Genomic DNA, 18,359 nt, shown 5'->3' with positions numbered 1-18,359 from the left:
GAAACAGAGTACCCAGCTGAGTCACACACAAAATCCTGACCCACAGACTCTGTGAAATAATGTTGTTGTTTTAAAACAGTAAGTTAGGGGTAATTTGTTATGCGGCCATAGATAACTAACACACCAGGCTTCACTGGTGTAAGACAATAGTTTCTCAAAGTTGTACACGAACCACAGGTTCTTTTTGATTCCACATCACAAATTATATCTGAAAAAATTAATGTAATTTGGCTGTAGTATCAATGCTGTCAAATAACTGTTTGGGATTCATTTTTTCAGTAAACTAATAGCTTTTAAATAATCTTGGTGCAAGAAAATGAGATACTGCAAGACAGAACTTAAATAATTCCTCCTTGGCAATATCCTCAATGACCTAAAATATAAAGTAAACAGCATGATAATGAATTCAGACAGTGATGCTAAATCTGGAGGTGTTGCCAAAACAGACCCAAAGATGATCAAAATACAGACAGAACATACTAAATGGAGATTCAACTTGTAAAACACCATGTGGTGAAAAATCATTTGAAACATTTGCTTGGTAGAAAAAGTTTGAGAAGAAAAATAGCCAACAAATTAATAAGTAAATATTGACAATCCCCTAGGTTACAAACTAGGGGATGATGAAGACCATATCATAGTCACTATATTCTCCGCCATAATCAAAAAGTATGAACTTTGCAGTTAATCAATAGATATTTGGTGAAGTAATTTAATTAACCAGATGAAAATGAGACATCAAACTGTATGTAATTTATAAGTCATACAGGTTCACATATACGAGTATAACAGAAAGATGAGAGGAAAAATGAGAACTAAAAGGAGAATGAAAATAAAAATGATAAGACAGAAAGGCAAATGTATAAAAACTGTACTAATATAAGAATTCCAAAAACATAAACCAGACCAAACCACACTTAATGAAGGTAACTCCCTACAAGAGTATTATCTGAGAAATTAATAACACTGCAGTGTGTTTATTGTCTTTTAGCTCCAGGGACCTCACAGAATAGAGATTAAGACCAGACTATCTGGGGAATTCCCTGGCGGTCCAGTGGTTAGGACTCCGCGCTCTCACTGCCAAGGGGCCGGGTTCAATCCCTGGTCAGAGAACAAAGATCCCACAAGCTGTGCAGGGAGGGAGAGGCCAGACTACCTAGATTCAAATCCTGGCTGTATAACCTAGGACCCACTACTTAACTTCTCTATGACTCAATTTCCTCAACTATAAAAAAGAGATAACAACTGTGGCTATTTAAGGATTAAAAGTGATAATACATGATATATGTAAAGTGCTTACTCATCACAGTGCCTGCTACACTGACTGTGCCCAATAAATGGTAATCATTACTTACTACATCATTTTGCACACTTCTTAACCAACAGAAGAAGAAATAGTCACATTCACAAACATAATGCTATCCAAAACAGTCCTTGAACTGCTTGAACGTTGCTGAAAGAAAATAATCATGTTTGCATGGAAGACTAGAATTTAAACCTAGTATGCAACTCTATTACTTATCAAATTCATATAAAAATGTTTTTGTCAGCAAGAGAAATTATTACTCTACAACTATGATTACAAATTAAATTATAGCATTTGCATTGTTATAATTTTGCTCTTAAAGTTAACAGAAAAATTAGTTGACCAAAAAGGGAATAAAAATAAACCTACTATTTCTAGGTTGGAAAAAGTATAAATTAGTTCCCAAATGTGCTTTCACTTGAAGCAAATTTTGAGTACCCACCTACATAAAAAAAGGAAGCACTGTCATAGTGAATATAAAAAAAGAAATTATTTAAATATAAAAAGTAAAGACTCTCACACACTGCTAGTAGGAATGTACTTTGGAAAATAGTTCTGTATTATAAAGTAAAGCTGAAAATATGCACGTACTGTGACCCAGCAACCCTTTTCCTAGGTATATCCTAAAGACACTCTTCTCTCACGTGCACCAGGAAATATGTACAAGAATTTTCAGTCACACTGTCCATAAATGCCAAAAACTGGAAACAACCCAAATGTCCAGCAAGAGAAGAATGGATAAATTATAATATATCCATACAGTGAAAAAATGTACTAGCTTCCTATTGCTGACGTAACAAATTACCACAAATTTAGCAGCAAAACAACATAAATTTGTAGTCTTACAGTTCTGGAGATCAGAAGTCCAGGCTTCCACTGGGGCTAAAATCAAGGTATCAGCAAAGCTATGTTCCTTCTGGAGGCTCTAGAGGAGAATCCTCTTCCTTGCCTTTTCCAACTTCTAGAAGTTACCTTCATTCTTTGGCTCATGGCCCCATCCTCCACCTTCAAAGCTGGAGTAGCGCAGTTAGCATCTTCAAATCTCTCTGACCTCTGCTTCCGTCATCACATCTCCTTATTTCTCTCTGACAAAATATATATGCCTCCCTCTTACAGAACCCTTGTGAGTACACTAAACCCACCTGGAAAATCGAGGATAATCTTCCCAGCTCAGAGCTTTAAGTTAATCACACCTGCCAAGTCCATTCTGCCTATAAGGTAACATATTCAGAAGATTAAGGGATTAGGAAGTGAGTATCTTTGGGGGGACCATTATTCTACCTGCCACAAAAAATATGCTAAAAAGAAAATGAAGAAACTACTGCTACTCTGAACTACATGACTAAATCTCACGATAGACATTGAAAAAAATCAAGCAAGACAAAAGTATACTTACAACATAAGTCCTTCTATATAAAGTTCAAAATTAAGCAAAACTAAACTATGTTAAATAGGGATGCAAGTATAGGTAGTAAGTCTATAAAGAAAAAACAAGGACATGATTTTTCATAAAAAGCACAAGAATGAATTCCTTTGGGGTAAGAAAAGGAGATAAGGAAAGGGCTTCTGAGATGCTGGCAATGTTCTATTTCTTGACCACTTGGCCTTATAATTATTCTTTAAACTGTACAGGGGGCTTTCCTGGTGGCACAGTGGGTAAGAATCCACCTACCAATGCAGGGGACACGGATTCGATCCTTGGTCCGGGAAGATCCCACACGCCACAGAGCAACTAAGCCCGTGCGCCACAACTACTGAGCCTGTGCTCTAGAGCCCACGAGCCACGTCAACTGAGCCCGTGTGCTACAACTACTGAGCCTGTGCTCTAGAGCCCGCGAGCCACGTCTACTGAGCCCGTGCACCGCAACTACTGAGCCTGCGCTCTGCAACTACTGAAGCCTGAGCGCCTAGAGCACGTGCTCCACAACAAGAGAAGCCACCACAATCAGAAGCCTGTACACCTCAACGAAGAGTAGCCCCCACTTGCCACAACTAGAGAAGGCCCACATGCAACAACGAAGACCCAACACAGCCAAAAATAAAGTAAATAAAATACATAAATTTAAACTGTACCTATGATTAATGTCTCTTATAAAAAGAACAGTAACAGATAATGGCCATATAAACCAGAGCAGGGAAAGCCAGACACAAACTAGATAGGCAACAACCATCTAGCAGTACAACACATAGCAGAAGACTGTCCCATCTATACAATGGTGAAAAGCCAGGTAACCTGTGAGTTGAGCATGAGGCAGAAATCCAGGTTCAGAGTAAAGAAAGAGGCTTAGAAGCACATGCACAATTACATGTCTTCTAAGACATATCTTCTAAGACAATTTACAATGTCTTCCTAAAAGACTATAAATTTCTTGAGGTCAGGAGCAGAATTCTACTCATCTTTGTATTCTCAGTACCTAGCATAATACCTACCACAGAACAATCGTTCAGTAAATGTTTAATGAATGGAAGAATGAATGAAACATCTTTAACCTCCTAGACAGCTGAATGAAAAGAAGTAGTCCTCAAGTAAATAACTGAGAGTTGACTTTTAAATTTAACATATAGTCATTCAATAAATTGTTACAAATACATAGAAGAGTAGGAAGAAGTATAATGCATAGTTTTGCCCTCAATGAGTTTACAATCAAGGGAAGAAGTTAAACAATTATTTCCAAATTATTCTTTGAAGTAGAACACATAACACAAAAACAGAAATTCATAGTAATTCTCTGGATTTAAAAGGCAAAATAAACTAATAAGAACCTGCTGTATAAAAAAATAAATAAAATTCAAAATAAAAGGTAAAATATATAAGTTAATCAACATCAAATTGCAAGGGCTAGTGCATATGACAAATCAGAACTGGGAGAGATTAACATGGGCTAGGATGATCATATGATGTTTCTTAGAGGAGCTGGATAACATCTACAGCAGTTTGGCGACTGCAAAATAGCCAAAAGTTCCTCCCATTCCTGTATACACATCCCTTTACAATGTGACCTTGCTACATCTGCCGTTGAAAGGTAGATTTTCTTTCTCCATTCTGGAAACTGAGGTTGGCCCTATGACTTGCTTTGACCAATGGGACATCAGCAAACATGACCCAGAAGGTTGAAAAGCACTTATGCACTGGACTTGCCCTCTTTTGCTGGTTTTGGAACCCAGATAGTGAAGAAACCCAAGCTAGGTGACTGCTTCACATAAGTGAGCCCAAACAAGACCAAAAGAACCATTCAGCTGAGCCTAGCCAAACTGCCAACCCACATAATAGTTAATAAATTATTGTTTTAGCTCCTGAACTTCGGGGTGGTTTGTTTAATGACAAGAACTAACTGAAGATGCAAGCAAAGGCACAGAAGAGGAAAGGAGCAAAACATACAAGTACATGAGAAAATGAATGCATACATCAGTCTAAATGGAAAAGAGTTCTGATTGCGGAGAAAGAATACATAAACCTGAAAGGTAAACTGAGTTCAGATTGTAAAAATCAGGCTAGGGGGCTTCCCTCGTGGTGCAGTGGTTAAGAATCCACCTGCCAATGCAGGGGACACGGGTTCGAGCCCTCGTCGGGGAAGATCCCACATGCCGCGGAGCAACTAAGCCCATGCGCCACAACTACTGAGCCTGCGCTCTAGAGCCCGTGAGCCACAACTACTTAGCCCACGTGCCACAACTACTGAAGCCCACGTGCCTAGAGCCCATGCTCCACAACAAGAGAAGCCACCGCAATGAGAAGCCCGTGCACTGCAACGAAGAGTAGCCCAGAGTAGCCCCCACTCGCCACAGCTAGAGAAAGCCCAGGCAGAGCAACGAAGACCCAATGCAGCCATAAATAAATAAATAAATAAATTTAAAAATCAGGCTAGGAAGAGGATGGACTTCATTCAATTTCAATAGACAAGGAAGAGCCACTGAAGGACTTCAGAGCAGGGGAGGATATAATGCAAGAGGAAAGGAAGTCCAGTTACAACTACTATTATCTAGACAGGCTGAAGCAAAAAAATTCTATTACATTTGGGGGAAGCTAGATAATTCACTAAACAGATAACAGCAGGGTTCTATAAGTGTCATATATAGCTTATGTAAGATTCTGCTCTTTAACAGAAAAATAGGAAAATTATTTTTACCTACAATTTTAATTTCAATGGGAACAGTGCTAGAATTAATCATCAGAAGAGCTTATGACGTGTCTAAAGAGTAAGGAAAATATTTTTGAAGCTATTATTTGGGCATAAAGATAATACACAGATTTCTAATGACAGCATAACTTTGAAATATGACTCCTCTTTGTTTGACATTTCAATATACCCACCAGACCACTTCGGCTTCTGACCACCAAAGTAACAGGGACCAGATTTAGCCTCCCACCTTAAATGGGAAAAATAGACAAAATATATGAAACAATGGACTTTAGACACTAGAACTAGACAATAGGCAGCACAGAACATGGATCCACGAGAGAAGGGAAATAAATGAGGTAAGCCTTAAGACTGCCCCCAGCTCACTGACTGGAGAGTTTCCAGGCTGCAGCACAGGAATGAGGAACCCAAACAGAGCCCAGCAGTCTCGCTGAGTTGAAGAGACAGAATTCAGAGTTTTGAGGAGGCCAAGGCAGGGCAGAACACTGAAGAGTTGTACAAAGATAGAACTCTGGATATCTAGAGAGGGTTTCTCTTGAAACTTTGGCAGAATACTTATGAGTGCATGTGTGTACAGAAGCAATCAAGGCCAGGGTAAAGAACCACTGGAAAGAGGCAGGCAGGAACAATCCTTAATGTTCACACAGGGCTGTGAATAGTTTGTATAATCACCAAACAGAGTGAAAAAAAAAAAAAGAAACTTTAAAAACATCCAGGGCCATGAATACATCTAACTATTTTCAAATAACTTAACTGTATCTCAGAACAAATCCCCATAATATTTACAGGAATTATAAAAAAAAAAAAAAAAATCCAGCACATGACAGTGTAAAATCACAATGTCGAGCATCCAAACAGAAATTAGCAGGGACACAAACAAGGAGAAATATCAATCAATAAAAACAGACTTAGAAATGGTGCAGATGACAGAATGGTAGACAAGGACTTTAAAACAGCTATTATAAATATATTCAAGGAAACAGAGAAAACCATTAAGCATGAGGAAAGAAATGGGAAATATTTTTTAAATGAACTTTTAGACATGAGAAGTATATATCTGAGATTTTAAAAATACACTGGATAGGATTAACACCAGATTAACCACTGTGAAATAAAGGATTAGTGAAGTTGAAGATACAGAAAAAGGAATCATCCAGGACTTCCCTGGTGGTCCAGTGGTTAAGAATCCGCCTTCCGGGGGCTTCCCTGGTGGCGCAGTGGTTGAGAGTCTGCCTGCCAATGCAGGGGACGCGGGTTCGAGCCCCGGTCTGGGAAGATCCCACATGCCGCGGAGCAACTGGGCCCGTGAGCCACAATTACTGAGCCTGCGCGTCTGGAGCTTGTGCTCCGCAACAAGAGAGGCCACGATAGTGAGAGGCCCATGCACCGCGATGAAGAGTGGCCCCCACTTGCCGCAACTAGAGAAAGCCCTCGCACAGAAACGAAGACCCAACACAGCCATAAATAAATAAATAAATAAATAAATAAATAAATAAATAAAAGAATCCGCCTTCCAATGCAGGGGATGCAGGTTTTATCCCTGTCGGGGAAATAAAATCCTGCATGCCACAAGGCAACTAAGCCTGAGCGCTCTAGAGCCCGCGTGCCACAACTAGAGAACCCCGTGCACCACAACTACCGAGCCTGCACACTCTAGAGCCTGCACGCCACAAGGAAGAGCCCACGTGCTGCAACCAAGACCCAATGCAGCCAAATAAATAAATATATAAAAATAAGTATTTTTTAAAAAAGAAAGAAAGAAAAAGGAATCATCCAAAATGAAACATACATAGAAAAAGACAGAAACCACACAGAGAATCAGTGAGCAATGGGATAACAACAAAAAGCCTAACATGGACTTCCCTCGTGGTGCAGTGGTTAAGAATCAGCCTGCCAATGCAGGGGACACGGGTTCGAGCCCTGGTCCGGGAAGATCCCACATGCCACGGAGCAACTAAGCTCATGCGCCACAACTACTGAGCCTGCACTCTAGAGCCCACAAGCCACAACTACTGAAGCCCACACGCCTAGAGCCCGTGCTCCGTAACAAGGGAAGCCACCGCAATGAGAAGCCCAGGCACCGCAACAGAGAGTAGACCCCGCTCGCTGCAACTATAGAAAGCCCGCGCGCAGCAATGAAGACCCAACACAGCCAAAAATAAATAAATAAATAAAATTTTTTAAAAAGCCTAACATACATATAACTGGAGTCCCAGAAGGAGAGAATAGAGAGGTTGTTTATACTTTTATTTTGTTGTCGGTTATTGTAACCATACTATCTTATATAAAGTTTCTCTCCACTTTTAGTACATATTTTAATTTCTGGATACATTTATTGGGCCCAAAGAGACTGCATGCTTAAAAAAAAAAAAAACCTGAAGAAAAAATGTCTGAAATTTTTCCAAATTTGATGAAAACTATCAATACACTGAACATCCCCTATTAAAACAAAAAATCAGATGCTTTCAAAGTCATCATGATCTGTTAAGTAGGTAATATTTAGGATACCTGATTATTATTCCAAAAATAGATTAAAATATAGTTAGATGCAGAGTGGCTATCTCTGCATCAAATATTTCAAAAGTCAAAATAATACATTTTTCACATTACAAGAAACTAAATTATGTCTCAAGATAAAACAAGCTGAGGTGCAGACACAAGTTTACAAAGACTACAAACCAGTTACGCTTTTCAAAATATCTAATAACACTAATGTAAACAACAGAAGTAAGGGTCAAGAATAGGATAAACCCCATGAGATTTTTTTTTTAAACCCTGCAGGTTTTAGCAAGAGCCTCTCTAAAGGGTTAGTAAAAAGAGATGAAGATGTACAAATTACCCTATTTGTTGATAGCAAAAGAGAAAGAAAATTTAGTCACCACTCACACTTCAACTGTTCCTTCTAAACTTTGACAGGAGATAAATTATACTTCCAGCAGCATGGAATCCCTCTGAGCTCATAAATATATTCAAGGAAGTAAAATATCTATTAAAAGTGAAGAGAAATTTTACAAGTCAGTTATGGTTACAATTACCTACAACAGAATAAAAGTGTAAACAACCTAGTTCACCTCTCCCTGGCTACTGATACTAACAACACATAAACAAATTCTTCCCTTACAGAAAGTACAGTGTAACTTACATGGCAAGATTGTAAGGAAAGGGCTTCCCTGGTGGCACAGTGGTTAAGAATTCGCCTGCCAATGCAGGGGACAACGGTTTGAGCCCTGGTCCGGGAAGACCCCACATGCCACAGAGCAACTAAGCCCATGCGCCATAAATACCGAGCCTGTGCTCTAGAGCCCACAAGCCAAAACTACTAAGCCCGTGTGCCACAACTACTGAAGCCCGCATGCCTAGAGCGCGTGCTCTGCAACAAGAAGCCCGCACACCGCAATGAAGAGTAGCCCTTGCTCGCCGCAACTAGAGAAAGTCCATGTGCAGCAACAAAGACCTAACATAGCCAAAAATAAATTAGTTAATTAAAATTAAAGAAAAAAAAAGATTGTAAGGAAAACATTAAACAAGACAATTCCTTGGGTAAAATCTACTGTAGCCACATCAACCAAACAAAGCATTGCCTATGATCCTCCAACTAAGAAAAAAAAAAAAAAATCAATGAAGAAACTTCCCTGTAGTGATCTTCATTGTAATTGGATTTTAAGTATATTAACTTCCCTTTTTAAAAACAGAAAAACTAAAAAAAAAAAAAAAAAAAAAAAAAAAAAAAAAAAAAAAATCAAAACCGAAGCAAAGAGAGGTTAATTAATCTAAGGGCCCATGATATATTATCATAGAGACGAGAAAAGATTCAGATCTCACCTTGATGCACAATTAACAGTTTTATTCATTTGTCTAGTAAGCAGTTATTAATTTATGAGGTTTGTGGCTATACTAACCTTATTTTATAAACCAAAAATTAGGAGCCAGCATATGATAAGGGATATTTTTTTCTGATTTACAAATGAATTTATATATTTTTAAACTTACAAAGATGTTCAAACTATATCCTAGTTACTTGTACATTTAATAAGTCACCTATAAGCTGCTGGACTCTGCCTACAAAGAGACTCTAACTATTTACCTGAAAGACCTCTTTCTTGTAACCATACATAACCTCCTACTGGAAATGCCTAGTCCTAACTTCTGAGGTTCAAAGAGTATGAAATATAACATAGGAATTCTGTCAGTACTTAAGCAACTGAAGCCTGGGAGAACCCAAAGTCGAAACCCATATTGGAGGGAGAGGGTAGACTCTTTAGAGCAAAAGTTTTCAAAGTGTTCTGGTGTTCGGAAAGGATTTGTCTAAAGCTGTTTCAGGAGTTGTATGAACATTTAATTTTTATTAAATATCTTTATTTTAAAACATTTTTTAAAAATTTTTTAACTACTTACAGCTATAACATATCCACTAACCTCCAAAACTGGTAGAGTATGTAGAATAAACTGTGGTTGATAAAACAAAGACTACTTCCCTGAACCCATCCCCCGGACTGTTAGGTCTGTCAGTTAATACGTTTATGTGGTCGTCTGCATTTTCCCTTCATGATACTTGGAACACTTGTAATTCCTTGTTCTACAATTGTCTATTCCCACTGTATTGCAAGTTCCAAAAGTGAGATCATTTCTGTCTTGTTCCCTGCTGAATCTCTAACCCCTACCACAGTAACATGGTAGATACTTAAATATTTAATGAGACTACTGCAGTAGTTCTAAGGAGAGATAATGAGGATCAGAGACTCTAAGTTAAGATGGTAGCAGTAGAAATGAAAAGGACAGGTTTTGTGCATGTAGTACCAGGGAAAAGAAGCCAAAAAAATTAAATTAATGGGATTTTTGAATTTGGGTGACTGATTAAATAGTGACACCTTCATTTATATAATTACAGAAGTTAAAAGTGGACTGACTTTGGCCTTGGACATGTTGAATTTTTTAAGTGCTACACAAGTCCCTCAGAAATGAAGTCCTAATCTAGCTTACTATCTACCATACTATTTAGCTTCCAGATGATTTTTTCAAATCGAATTTCATGAGAAGCAAGGCTCACATTTTTCTCTTTAGTTATTCATTTTTTTCTCCTATTTTCCTCCCCTCATCTCTGCATTACTGGTCATTGAAAAATGTTGATAAAACCTTTTCTGAGAAATTTTAGAAACCGAGGCACTTAGTAGATCAAGGAAAAAGCAGGCGGGGTGTTTCCAAACTTAATCCATAACACACAGCACACATGGAAAACTAAATGTTAGACCAATATTAGCAAAATACAGTATTGAGATGATCACATGGCTAGAACAAGATCAGGGAAACAATGCAAAATCATTTTTTTTAAAAAGGTAATTACCTTGGAACTTCAGAAAGACCAAAAAAAAAAAAAATCCAAGTATAAAAATAATGATAAAAGCATTTTAGTAAAAACAGACATAATGGCAAATAACTTTTCTAATGCAAACATTAAAAAATACTGATTTTTATTTTCAATAAAGACGTAAAATTTCTAAAATAGATATATAATATATAATATTGATTCTTAAACATGGTTAGGTTAAATCTTGACATTACCAAAGGGAGCTAAGAAGCTATTACCTCCCATTCTTCAGAAGACATTACAACAAGCCGGGTTTTTTTGGTTTTGTTTTTTGTTTTTAAATTTTTATTGGAGTATAGTTGATTTACAATGTTGTGTTAGTTTCAGGTGTTCAGCAAAGTGAATCAGTTATATATATGTCCACTCTTTTTTAGATTCTTTTCCCATACAGGCCATTTACAGAGTATTGAGGTCCTTTTCAAAGAACACTTAACTTTTTTACCTTGGGAAGCTCTACTCTAATTGAAGTGAAAGTAAATTGCTTAACACAATAAAAAGCAGCTATCAACATCGCAAAATATCAAGGACCTTATATACAAATGTCAAAAAAAAAAAATCACATAAAAAATCCAAAATGTTGACAAAAGTTGATAAGTATTATAGACTCAATTAAGTATTAAGAACACATAAAATAATAACCACAAAGAATCATTATGCTTAACTTAAAGTCATATAACATAAATGAAAATATACGAATAAGTCTGCTTAAAAATCACCTGTTTAAAAGATGAAACTTTCTGGCAAAATTGACATTGATGTTAGGTAAATAATATAATTTCAATCTATATTTTAAACTTACAACCAAGGATTACAAGATATTGAAGACAGAAACTTGTGAGCAGTAATATGTGTTGGAATTATGTTCAAAATTCAGCTCTAAAAACCCAACTTTTTTCATATAGACTTAAGGGGTCTTTTACCAAATATGGAAGTATGATATTTAACCTGAAAGCACTGAGTATTTACAGCACAAAAACTGTTAAAAAAAAAAAAAAAGTATTTTCAACCCAAGGATTCTATCCACTGAAGCCTGGGGGAAAAAATCTACCACCATCATCATTATTGTTTACAATATACTGAGTAACAAAAAAAATGACAACGAAGTAAAACAGTATAAATGTTTAATTTCATATTTCAAAACCTATAAATATTGAAGATGTCCTGCCATATTACTAATCAAATAAACTGACATAGATCTAGCTATACTTTGAGTTTTTCTTAAGAGCCCCCAAAATAGCAAAGGAATACATGGCTAGAGTAATTTTGTGTAATATGCACTCAAACTGTAAAGAATGCCACATATCTATAAAAGAATTTTTCTATCGGAGATTTTTTCTTTTAAGTTTTAGTAATTGTTCTTTTTTTCCCCCCCTTTTAATTAATTAATTTATTTATTTTTGGCTGTGTTGGGTCTTCGTTTCTGTGCGAGGGCTTTCTCTAGTTGCGGCAAGTGGGGGCCACTCTTCATCGCGGTGCGCGGGCCTCTCACTACCGTGGCCTCTCGTTGCGGAGCACAGGCTCCAGTCGCGCAGGCTCAGTAGTTGTGGCTCACGGGCCTAGTTGCTCCGTGGCATGTGGGATCTTCCCAGACCAGGGCTCGAACCCGTGTCCCCTGACTTAGCAGGCAGATTCTCAACGACTGCGCCACCAGGGAAGCCCGGAGATTTTTTTTTAAGTGGGAAAGGAAGCAAGCTATATTCTCCATTAGTTCTTAAAGGCTATTTTATTTTGCTAATCAATTCAGCCGTCACTAGTTCAATAATGCTCACTAAACATTTTCTCTTGTTTTATACTGTTTTTTGTGTTTTGTGTTTTTTTTCAGGCAACAAACATTTATTATGAGGATTAGGAATCTGAGAGTATCTAATTTGCGTGGTTCCAGCTCAAAGTCTCTCATGAATTGCAATTAAGTTGTCATTTCTATACATTAAGTTATAAAACTTATAAAGAATTGCCTGCCCCCGCCACCAAAGTTAAATTCCATGATCACAGCATATTCAGCTCTGTAATATCTGTTGACAATGAAAAACCAACAATCTATCACTAACTCACATTTTAGTGCTTTTTTTTTTTTAATGTAAAATACCCTCAAACGTTGTCTGCATTATACAAACTTCACTTCTAACACTACATTTAGAGATATTTGAAGCCCTGCATAAGTGAGTTCATTTTGCTAAAGCAAATGAGCCTACTCTCACGAAGATTTCCTGAGGCATTAAAATAATAAGTATTTAAAAGAAAGTCAAAAGAAGGCACAAATATCTGAAGTCATATACAGTACAATAAAGAATTTGCTAGATTATGTATTAACCGTAGTACAAGACAATGAGCAAGATATTCCATTCTTAGCCCACTACTGAAGACCAAATGTATTTCAATTTAATATTACAAATTAAATTAATGAAGCTAGGGACTTCAATTTCTTTTATGTGTCCAAAACTAAAAGAAGAAAAAGCATTTTTTAACATTCTATTATAAAGGAAAAGTGTTAGAAAGACTTTCCTTTATAACCATGCTTCAAACATCCGCTTTAGTGCCTTGATAAAAATGTATCATACAGGAAAACATAAGCTTCTAAATTAGAGAGATTCCTTTCAGTATGTTTTCAATTTCAAAAGAGCACAATACATCATCCAAGTCCACACACTTGTTATCTGAAAAATTTTTAGACTTAGGATGAATTCTTCAAGATTAGTCATATAAGTAATATTTGTCATCATTACTGCTTTATTTAAATTAAAAAAAATACATAACATTCAGCTTTAAAATCGATCTCCCATCACCCCTTCCCCCTCAAATGAACGTTACTCTATTCCATTTAGCCAAAAGAAAACAGCAAATACATCTTTATGGTCTATCCTAGCAAACCAGTATTTAGAAACCAATGAAACTTTTATTAATGGCTCAGAACCAAACACTGTAACAAAACACACTGAGTGGATCCTCCGGGTGTGTACATGTGCCCATTCATAATATTACGATCCTCATACATGCAATAAAAAACTTAATTTCTATTTAATACCAAAACATTTTTACATAATACACAGGTTATTATAAAATTGCCCTCTTTAATGTCCAAACATAGAACAATTTCTAAAGCGAGGGACGATAAGAGTTAATACCGGATTGCTGCCACCTATCAACTTTAATTTAAAGCAAAGTACAACCCAATGTCATTTTTACCTCTAATGCAGCCACGACTGAGACAAAATTAAGTTCACTGTGGATAAAGTGTCCTGGTATCCCAATGTATTATTTACTTCTGATTTAACAGTAAATACGTGTAGAGTCTTTTGTCCCTCCCACAGCATCCCGGGGTGTCAACATCATCTTAGTCAAAGCAAATGACGAGCAAATCCCTCAGGTCTACTTCGCACCCTAAGTACCATAAAGTCATGGCCTCCACTGTCGTTACTACACAACAAACAGATTCTATAGTCCCATGCCCTCTTCTATTAGATTTGCGGAAGCGGGGTGGGAAAGAAGCGCTCAGTATATCCTGAGAATCATCTGTGTTCAGTCCTGGTACCTGAAGCAGCATGAATACAAGTGGTATGTGGGTCACCCACAGAGAGAGAAACAGAACGAAGCTTTATGACCCTCCAAGTTCAGCGAAGACACCAAAAGCCTCTGTGGATACGGGGCACAACCCTCCAGGGAAACGGGGGAGAAGCAGACAGTCTCCGACTTGGAGTGACTGGGTCTGGCACAAGCCCAGGGCGTGGGTAGCGACCGAGGAGTCTCCGGTACCCCTCCCCTCCGCACCAGGATCGGTCACTGGGCGAGGGGTGCGGCCGGAGGAGGGGGTCAGGACTGAGGGAGGGCGGGGCGCGGGGCTCCCCCAGCGGCGTCCTGGGGGCTCAGGGGGTGTGTCCTACCTGGGCCGTGGCGGACGCAGGGATTTCGGGCGGAGGGCTCGGGTCCAGCTCAGGGCCGGGACCGGCAGAGGTCAAACCTCAGCAGGCGGGACGACCGCCGCCTGCCCATCCCCCGCCGCCCAGTGCGGCGGGACCCGAGCGCGGCTTCGAGGGCCGGCCGGCTGGGTAGTCCCCTCGGGTACCGTCCGCGTTTACTGGCGGCGGCGGCTGCTGCTGTTACTGCTGCTGCTGGCCGCCCCCAGCCGCTGCTCTTGTGCCAGCCCCTGCTCCTCCTCCTGCCGCCGCCGCCGCCGCCTGGTCCCCACCGCTCCCATCGCCGCTGCGGCGACTACTGCAGCGCCCGCTGACCCGACCCGACGTTATTCTCCCCCTTCGCAACCCGGCACAGCCTAGCCCACCTGCCCTGCCAGTGCGCACGCCCACCTCTCCGCCACAGGTGGTGATTGGATAGCGTGTCCCGAGCCCGCCACGTTGGTTGGCTGGTCCCATTGCCTATCACGAAAGGGGCGGAGAGCCAGGCAAAGAGTGTCTCCGCCCCCCACCGGAGAATTGCCGCTATCTTCAGGTTTGCCTGAGAGGGCGAGTTACCGGGAAAAGAGCATCACAATGGCAGCGCGCGTGCGCGCGGGAATTCTGGTCCTCGTAGTTCCAGCCGCAGCGGCAACTACCCGCCCGTCTGGAGCAGAGAAGTAGGGCTTCTGAGACTTAGTGGTTGGCGCACAGTGGTGTCCTCCTAGCTCAGCAGTTACCTTGGTTATAGAGGCACGGTTGTGACGCCAGGGTTGGTCTTTTCGGAAGAAAATCGTAAATGCTTTGTCACGATACTAATTTACACACGCCGAGGAGTTCAGTCGCTAAAAAGGGCCCCAAATCATGAGGCCCTGCCATGCCACCTCCTCAGAAGGAGCGCTGCCAGGATCTGGCAAATTGGCGCTGTCCCCAGAACCGCCTAACATGAAGCTAATCATCGGTGGGTACTGGAGAAAGGCCTAAAAGTGTAAGGAAGAAAGAAGACCGAGACCTCCAGAAAGCAATGTCAGCCTGGAGCCCGGCGTATCCTTACGGTTTTCACATCCATGAAGAACAAGATTTCACTCCGTTTTTGAAACACCGCTAGTGAAGGGTTCAGTGAGCAGCGCCGGTGAGGTCCAGTATGGGATTCTGAGCAAGACAATGCGGGAGTCCCTCGAAGGCTTTCAAAGAAAAGCGAGGAGGGCAGAGAAACGAGGCTATGTGGGATAATTTGTATTTGGTGTATCAAGCTCTTTCGTAAAGAGGAAACCTTATGATGAAATCCCTCTCCCATCCTTACCCACCAACTTACAGAAGAAAAAACTCAAAGAGCTTAACAGCTTTCCTAGAGCTATAAAACTAATTAGTGGAAGAACCAAAACTCCGGTCTCTTAAACTCCCGTGTCCAATGCTTTTTTTACTTGATAATCTCAGGAGTCTGCCATGGACTGAAAGATTGCGATGAAATATGAGCTTCCTTTTACTTTAAATCTTTTTCTTCACTCAAGTGACATTATGATTAAAGCTGATTGAGAATATAGAATGGTTAAATACGAATCCTATATTCAATCTCATAACTATAATTGAATCTGTTTCTTCTTGTTCAGGAAATGCCACAGCCTCTTGACAGTCTTTGAAAAACAGCAGGCACTTCTACTGTCTGTCATGTCTAGATCCTTGGATAAAAAGCAGGACAAAATGCACATTAAAGGCACTTGATGATGCAGCTCATCTTGTTCTGTTCAAACTTAAAGAAGTTGCCAAATTGTTTTCTTTCCACTGATTAAAACCACAAGTTGCTTTTTCCATTACTTTGTCTAACAGAATATAGTTCACTTCAGGGTATTGGCAGGGCAAGTAATTTGAATTGGAAAGGATTAGTGTTTCTGTAAATACTTTTCTTTAAAATTAAAGAAGTTTACAGGGGAAACAAAGTCCAGATTCATTGAAATAATGCCTAGCAGGATTTCAAATAGCTATTCTCTATTCAAAGAGAATATTTTTCACTCACTTAGCAAATATAATGTGTCTCTCCAAGCTACCCAGATATAATCTCTGCTATCATAGGTAAGCGTTTTAGTGAATTTATTCATAGAACTACTATTGTGTTTATTTTAAATGAGTCAGTAGATACAGCTGGATTCTCCAAATGATGGAAAGATGATTATTCTTCTGACTGTTATCTTATGACCAACTCTCATTTGCAAATCCCTGAAGGATAAGATAAATAGAAGAGTATGTGAGAAAGCAGTCCAGCAGCTGTATATCAAGAAAGAGTTGAAGGGGAAAAAAGTGCAGTGCAAAGGGAAGTGTTGTATGATGAGTATCTTGAGAATAGTACAACAGTATATCTCAGAGTAGGAAGTATAAGAATGAATACATAGTGAAAGTTAATGCCACAGGTATAGGAACCCTATGATATTGGGGTGCCCAAGGAAAACAGTTTCCCAGGCCTCCTTTTTTTCTCTGGTCTTCTCCATTTAAGAATTATTGGTCTGGGGACTTCCCTGGTGGGCGCAGTGGTTAAGAATCTGCCTGCCAATGCAGGGGACATGGGTTCGATCCCTGGTCCGGGAAGATCCCACATGCCATGGAGCAACTAAGCCCGTGCACCACAACTACTGAGCCCACATGCCTAGAGCCCGAGCTCCTCAACAAGAGAAGCCACCACAATGAGAAGCCCACGCACCACAACAAAGAGTTGCCCCGCTCGCCGCAACTAGAGAAAGTCTGTGCATGGCAATGAAGACCCAACACAGCCAAAAATAAATTGATTAATTAATTTAAAAAACAACAAAGAATTATTGGTCTGTCCCAAGAGATATTTGTTCAGTTAGGATAAATGGCAAGGTAATATTCAAGAGCTGGTACCAGAATTTAGGAATCTCCTTTTGAGATATATGTATCTCAAATATATATATTAAAAAATAAATAACTTTGGTAGTCAACCTCTAGGCACCCCGTGATCCCTGCCTCCTAGTATCTTCACCCTTGTATAGTCTAGTCCCTCCCATACTGAATTGGGCTGCCTCGTGTAACCAATAGGCTTTTTCAGAAATTGTGGTGTGTAAATTCCAAGTCTAGGTTATAAAATACTTTGCAGCTTCCACTTTATGCTCTCTTGGGTCACTCACTTAGAGGAAAGCCAGTGCCACAATACGAGGACAGTCAAGCAACCTCTTGGAGTGGCTATCTGCCAAAAAACCAATTTTTTGGTTTTTGAGGCATTACACCAATAATCAGCACCAATTTGCCATCCATCTTAATGAACCGTTCTTGGAAATAGATCCTCCAGCCCCAGCCAAGCCTTCAGATGATGGCAGGCCTAGCTGGCGGTTTTTTGTTTTGTTTTTTTTAATTAATTAATTAATTAATTTTTATGGCTGTGTTGGGTCTTCGTTTCTGTGCGAGGGCTTTCTCTAGTTGTGGCAAGCGGGGGCCACTGTTCATCGCGGTGCGCGGGCCTCTCACCATCACGGCCCCTCCCGCTGCGGAGCACAGGCTCCAGATGCGCAGGCTCAGTAATTGTGGCTCACGGGCCCAGCTGCTCCGCGACATGTGGGATCTTCTCAGACCAGGGCTCGAACCCGTGTCCCCTGCATTGGCAGGCAGACTCCCAACCACTGCGCCACCAGGGAAGCCCCTAGCTGGCGTTTTGA

At 39.8% G+C, this 18,359-nt stretch overlaps 1 protein-coding gene across 1 annotated transcript in view; it reads right to left on the bottom strand.

The window, feature by feature from the left end:
- The window catches only part of TTBK2 (tau tubulin kinase 2), a 136,277-nt gene extending 121,213 nt beyond the window's left edge, over window positions 1–15,064 (bottom strand). The window contains exon 1 of the mRNA XM_059913496.1: window positions 14,689–15,064. The gene's annotated coding sequence lies outside the window, so the exon portion shown is untranslated. The remainder of the gene's footprint in view (window positions 1–14,688) is intronic.
- Between the last annotated feature and the right edge of the window lie 3,295 nt (window positions 15,065–18,359).

The sequence above is a fragment of the Balaenoptera ricei genome, chromosome 2 (genome assembly GCF_028023285.1).
Source record: "Balaenoptera ricei isolate mBalRic1 chromosome 2, mBalRic1.hap2, whole genome shotgun sequence".
In the NCBI taxonomy this organism is placed as follows: domain Eukaryota; kingdom Metazoa; phylum Chordata; class Mammalia; order Artiodactyla; family Balaenopteridae; genus Balaenoptera; species Balaenoptera ricei.
Note: the sequence above shows the minus strand (reverse complement) of the source record. Positions and strands in the feature narration are given on the sequence as shown.